The following is a 7,176-nucleotide window of genomic DNA, read 5'->3' as shown; positions in this document are numbered from 1 at the left end:
CGGACGGCGGCGGGAGGACGGCCGGAATACCGGTGGGTGTAGAGAGAAGAAAATCGGGTGGGAGGAGAAGAAAAATCGGGAGGGAGGGAGAGAGAAAAGAAAAAGGGTTTGGGCCTCACACCCCAAACCGGTCCACACCATTTATAACCCAAACTTCCAAAAATAAAAACAACCCCCGAAAAATAATACCCGAATAAAAATTAACTTTTTCTAGCTAAAATTTACTATTTTTACCGTCGTTGTATTTTCCTCATACGAATAATCCTCCGCACATAATCGTCCCCGAAACCCCTCTAGGGACCAATTAAACTATTTACTCAATGATCGAGACGGTAAAATTCTTATTATAATCACGCTAGTAAATAAGGTAAAAATATAAGGGTCGGGATGTGACATTGGAGGTGACCAGAGTCGGGGCTAGCCGGCCGTTGCTGCCGGCGAAGCAGACGACGACGCCGCCTGTTTTGGGTAGTTTTTCATGTTATTAAATTTGTTATGTTGAGAGGAGTCCTTTGGTGTGAAGTTTGCAATTTTTGAAGGAGTTTTGGTTAGGTTTGGAATTTTTCAAAGATTGGTGAACTTGGCGAGTGATAGAATAGAATCCGGCCGTTTGATTAGCATGGATTAAACTTTAGAATTTTTTTTTTAAGGCTGTCGATGCTTGTGGTGAAGTTTGGGTCTTAAGGTATCAAGTATGGTGAAGTTGGGCAAGGGCGAAGAAATTTTAGGCTCACTTGTATTCTTGTATTTTTATTAAATTATCGATTTAATCTAGAGATTTAATATTATCTACTGGTCAGGACGTGAGGAGGATCATTTGGAGGATGCCTCGGATCGTCAGCAGGCATAGCCGAGCACAGTGAATGGACTTTTGATTTTGACATCATGCATGCGCTAAAGTTTTCTTAATTGCAAAGGCATATTAGAGTTTTATTATATTCTTTGGATTAATGAGTTCATTTGCTTTCTAGAACTTTTACTAATTTTATTTGACATGTGGGACATGTCTAGGTCTAGTGGTTTATATTATTACTGCATCCATGATTATTATGTACGTAATATTTCTAATTACAGTTGGGAACATTGATTTACTATATTTTGGGAAAGTGTTGTCCTTATTTTTTTAGCATTTTACTTCACCATAAAAGGGTTGATATATATATTTATTATTGCTAGCTAGCTAGCTTTTATTAGTGGTCCTCACCGTAGGTGAGTCGAGCGCTTAGCGTGAGACGCTACTACAGCCTGGGAGGCACCGATCGGTTTTATTTATTGTTAGCTAGCTTTTATTAGCGGTCCTCACTATAGGTGAGTCAAGCGCTTAGCGTGGGACGCTACCAGAGTCTGGGAGGCTCCAACCCTAGCCTGGGAGGCTCATCGTTATGGTGAAACCTCTTCCCCATTTTTATGATTTATTTGAACCAATGGGATTTGTTCGTCACTTTTATCTATAAATATTATTGGAAAATTTTAAGAGTTGCATGCATAAATGTTTCTCAACGGAAAATTTGGGAAAACATAAACATTGGTTAATATTAAGTTAATTATTTTTGCTCCATAATTAAGTTAATATTATTGTTATTTATTTTTGCTCCATATTATTGTTATTAAACATTGGTTAATATTTGTTAACATTGCTCCATAATTAAGTTAATATTATTGTTATTTATTTTTGTCCACTTATGCTAATGTTTTTAAATACTTCTCCCTTGGGCCTTTCGTTTTTGAATGCCCAGTCTACAGAGTTCGGTTTGACAAGTGTAGGAGGCGAGTCATATTTTTCATCACTTCCAGTTTTCATTCGTAGGTTACCTGTTTAACCTACTTGTGTATTTTCTTGTTTCCTTCTGTTAGTTTGCTCTGATAACCATGGGATGTTATATTTATTTTGGATGTGTGTTAAGGGTCTATGACTCGATCTAGGGATGATTTGAAGTTTTATCTGGAGTTATTATTAATTTATTATGAGATGTTGAATTATGAATTTGATGTTGAGATATTATTTTTGTTGATGTGGTGGTTGTTTATTTGGGGGAGCGGGTGGCTCCAAGAGTTGTTGATTATTTGGTTATTTAGAAATATTGTTGGAAATTGATTAATTTTTCAGGTAGGGTCGCCCATTTTAAGGGAGGTTATGCCAAAATTTTGGTAGAACTTCCCTTGAGGTAGGTCCCGCAAGATTTATCCCAGATCCCGGATTTCAAGGGGAAATCCGGGGTGGGTTCTGACAGTAATTCATTAGCTTCCCGCATATCATGTATCCAATGATACCACACATCAATGTGCTTTGACCTCGAGTGAAAACTCAAATTTTTTCTCAAGTGAATTGCGCTTTGATTGTCACAATGCAAGACAAACTCTTGTTGTGAATGACCTAATTCCAGTAGGAATCTCTTCAACCACAAAATTTCTTTGCATGCTTCCGTAGCTGTAATATACTCTGCTTCTGTAGTTGATAAAACAACACATTTTTGTAGCTTTGATTGTTATGAGACAGCTCCTCCTGAAAATGTAATCAGGTACCTTGATATGGACTTTTTTGTGTCAATATCTCCAGCCATATATGCATCTGTGTAGCCAACTAGTTCATATTTGCCATTTCCAAAGCGTACACTCATCTTTGAAGTTTCCCGCAAGTATCTTAGAATCCACGTAACAGCATTCCAGTGCTCCTTGCCTGGATTAGATAAGAATCTACTAACAATACCAACTGCATGTGTTATGTCTGGTCTGGTACAAACCATCGCGTACATCAAGCTCCTTACTGCTGAGGCAGATGGCATTGTTGCCATTTCTTCCTCCTCCTCCTTCTGACTTGTAGGACTCTGCTTTGAGCTGAGCTTCATGTGACTGGCAAGTGGAATAGCAACTGGTTTTGCTTTCTCCTTGTGGAACCTCTCTAGTACCTTCTCGATGTATTTTTCTTGTGATAACCCCAATTTCTTATTCCCTCGATCACGGGCAATTTCCATGCCCAAAATCTGCTTGGCTGGTCCTAAATCCTTCATATCAAAGGACTCTGACAAATATGTTTTTAACCGCTGAATCATAGTAGTATCTTTGCTGACAATCAACATATCATCTCCATAGAGTAGTAAGATGAAAAAAGATTACCTACAACGGGTTGTTGAATATACACACACGAATCAGCTGACGATCTCTTGTACCCATGACTCCCCAAAGGAGTCAAACTTCTTGTACCATTGTCTTGGTGCTTGCTTCAATCTGTACAAGCTTTTCTTCAACTTGCAAATCATATGCTCTTTTCTATTGACTTCAAAGCCTTCTGGTTGCTCTATGTATATTTCTTCTTCTAAATCACCGTGAAGAAATGCAGTCTTCACATCCATTTGCTCCACCTCAAGATCCATATTCGTAGCCATGCCCAAAATGACTCTAATCGAAGTCATCTTGACAACAGGTGAGAAAATCTCATCAAAATCGATTCCTTCTTTCTGCCTGAATCCTTTGACAACTAAACGAGCCTTGTACTTCTCATCTGGCTTCAGCTTGAACACTCACTTGTTCTTGAGTGCTTCCTGGCCTTTCGGAAGCTTCACCAACTCGTAGGTGTCGTTTTTCAGTAAAGACTCTATCTCAGACTCCATGGCTAGCCTCCTTTTGTAGTAGTTTTGATGAATCTTTGCTTCCTCATAACTTTCAGGCTCTCCGTCACTGGTCAAGAGGATGTAATTTTCATAAGGATCATCTTCATCGTTAGTCACCAAAATATATTGTGATGATGGATACTTGTGGATGGAATCGGCCTCCTAGTGCTTCTGCGAATTGCTGCTTGATTATTCACAGGCTGCTCCCAAGCTCCCTCTCATCTTCGGCTTCAGCATCAACCATGTCTGGTACACCTTCAACTCTATCACCTTGTAGCCCAACATTAGATTTCTACTGCAACGTTGAATTATAAATGCTGCTGTCAATTCCTGCATTTCTCGGTAGTGCCTCTTTATCGAAATCTGCAATTGATTGGTTTTCATGAAACACCACATCTCTGTTTCTTATGAATTTCTTCGTCTTTGGATCCCACAACCGGTAGCCAAACTCTTCATTGCCATAGCCAACAAATATGCATGGCAATGCCTTGTCATCCAACTTTGATCTCTGCTCCCTGGATACATGTGCGAATGCTTTACATTCAAATACTCTTAGATATGAGTATGACGCATCTTTGCCGGTCCAAACTTCATTTGGAGTCTCAAATTCCAAAGGTACACATGGTGCTCTGTTTATGAGGTAACACGCAGTCTTCACAGCTTCTCCCTAAAATTCTTTTGACAATTTTGGTCATCTTCAACATGCATATGACTTTCTCCATAATGGTACGGTTCATCCACTCTGTTACATCGTTATGTTAGGGGGTTCTAGGAACCGTCTTCTCATGTTTGATGTCATACTTTGTACAATAATCTCTGACTTCATGCGATGTGTACTCTCCGCCATTGTCAATACGAAGGCACTTCAATTTTCTTCTAGTCTCCCTTTCCACCATGGCGTGGAAAATTGTAAATGTTTGGAATAACTGGTCTTTGGATTTCAACAAATAAACCTAAACCTTTCGTGAAACATCATCGATATAAGTAACAAAATACTTATGCATACTCAATGATTCAACTTCCATCGGACCACACATATCCGAATGTACAAGATCTTGAATATTTTCTTTCCTCGTGAAAGACTTCGAAAAACTAATTTTCTTATGTTTACCAAATAAACAATAATCGCAAGAGTCTAGTGAGTTACCTTTGGCAACAGGAAATTAGCGACTTCTTTGCCAACATCTATAGTCCTTTTTCACTCATGTGGCCAAGACGTCTATGCCACAAACTTGGAGAAGACTCCTCAACTGCATTCAGCTCATTCTTGGAAATCTTCACATAAGTCTTGTAGAGCGTGCAACACATTTTTTCTCTAGCAACTACAAGAGATCCCTTGGTAAGCTTCCACTTTCCATCACCCCCATGATGATAAAAACCTTGTCAATCAAGTACACCGGTTGACGTAAGATTGAGATGTAGACCAGGAACATGTCTCACATCTTTCAACATTAACTGGTAGCCCACATCCGTTTGCAAACAAATATCTCCAATCCAAGCAATATTGGAGTAGCTGCATGTCATTGCCCATCTTCACTTTACCAAAGTCACCTGCTTTGTTCGTAGTGAATAACTCTTCGTGGAACGTGACATGAAATGAGGCTCTGAAATCAACAATCCATTGAACTCCAGGATGATCTACCAGTAGACATTCACCTTCGAGGGATAGGAACTCACACCCATCATGAGACACTGCAATAACAACATTGTTCGTGTCCTCCTTTTGTTGATGAGTTGCGTCTTCTCGCCCTTCTTTGAGTTCCTGCTTCAACTTGTAACAATTTTTCTTCATGTGGCCTGGCACTACTACAGATTTGTCAACACACAACGGTGACTATAGGTTTTCCGTTGTATATCTCGGGCTTGTCTGATTGAATCTTCAGACAAGTGTGAAAATCACCGTTGTGTGATCACATTTTGCTCAACAGTTCAATACTTTCGTTGTATAAGTCGCTGCGCAGATCGATGCCATGCGCGGCATCGACAAGTCCACTCAGACAACAAACAATAAAACATTTTCGTTGTATTTTTACCCTTTCAGACAACTGTTGGTTTTCATTTCTATCGTTGTGTGTTTTTCAGTAAGCTACAACGGTTTACTCCCTATCTTTACTGTTGTGTGACATTGAATAACCTACAACTGAAATATTTGGACTGTTGTATCACACAATAGATATAGCATTCTGCTTTCTTGTTTGATGAGAATCATACAACAGTTGCATTTTCATGTGGACAGACTTTGTTGTCCAAGTTTTACACACACAAGCATCACAAAAGAAACTGCTGCACAAATTGACTGATACCATAAAACATTGCATTTCAGCTTTCATATATATCATTCAAGCTTCCACAAACAATATTACAGCTGAATAATAAAATGAAAACAAACAACTAGTTAAACTCCTAGATAGTCTTACTTGTCCAAAAGCATTCCAACATGAGAAATGCACAAAGTACGTACTACCATATAGCTGTTCCGAATATATAGAAACACCAAGTTCAAAAGCAAAGTACTACCACATATATATAGAAAGCACCAAGTTCACCAAAACAGACCAGATCATGCACCCTACAGGTATTTTCTGATGATGAACTTTGCCCACTCCTTCCTTAACACATCCAAATCATCTTGGGTGTAGACAAGTATGCTTTTCTTTATCTTTATAAACATTTTTTGCTTCCAAAACCTGCATTATATAAATATACAACAACACAAATATATAAATCACACAAAAAAAGTACTTGCTCATATACATACAATATAAAGAAGTGCTGATATATAAGACTGCATTGTTGTCCTCAAGACATGTACTTGCTAAGCTATGCTCAAACTGAGCTGTAACTTTCAAAAAAAAAAAATGCAACTGAGCTGTAACTTTGGAAAATCATAACTAATTCTAGAAAACTTATTTTCAAGAGATTCCAGTTCTAAAACGATCATTAAGGTCTCTACTCAAACTTTCATGAAGACACCAAGTTCAAACAACTAACCAATTTATACAGTTTTTTGAAAGAAGGGAACTGGTCAAAATCTCAGAAACACTGGTCTGCAGAATTTCCTGATGCAGACCCTAAACTTTGAAAAATCATAATTTCATCTTCCAAATCGTTTTCAAGTGATTTAAAATTTGGAATGAACCTTAAGATGTCTACTACAAATCTCTTGATGAAACCAACTTCAAATTCCAAATGAAATTGTACTGTTTTCAAACGAAAGCTAACTGATGCAGAATTTCAGAAACAATGTTTCAGATTTGCAAGTTTTGTTCTTGCCTTAAGTTTAAACACACAGACCTAACTCTAAAAGCTGGAGAATAATGAAACCAAACAAAGGCCTTGGAATTGACTGAAAATCATAACCAAAGAAACCTATACATATATTACTGATAGATGTAATATGCTAATGAAATCATCAAATAAACTATCACAGCTCTTAGAGCAAATCAAGTTCAAATCACATATGAGAAACATATATCAGATCATTAGATAGAAGTATTAATCAAGCACAGAAAAGAAATATTAGTATTAATATATAATTGCAGTAGCAAAGCAATAGAAAGTATAAATA

Source organism: Fragaria vesca, linkage group LG2 (genome assembly GCF_000184155.1).
Source record: "Fragaria vesca subsp. vesca linkage group LG2, FraVesHawaii_1.0, whole genome shotgun sequence".
Classification (NCBI taxonomy): domain Eukaryota; kingdom Viridiplantae; phylum Streptophyta; class Magnoliopsida; order Rosales; family Rosaceae; genus Fragaria; species Fragaria vesca.
Note: the sequence above shows the minus strand (reverse complement) of the source record.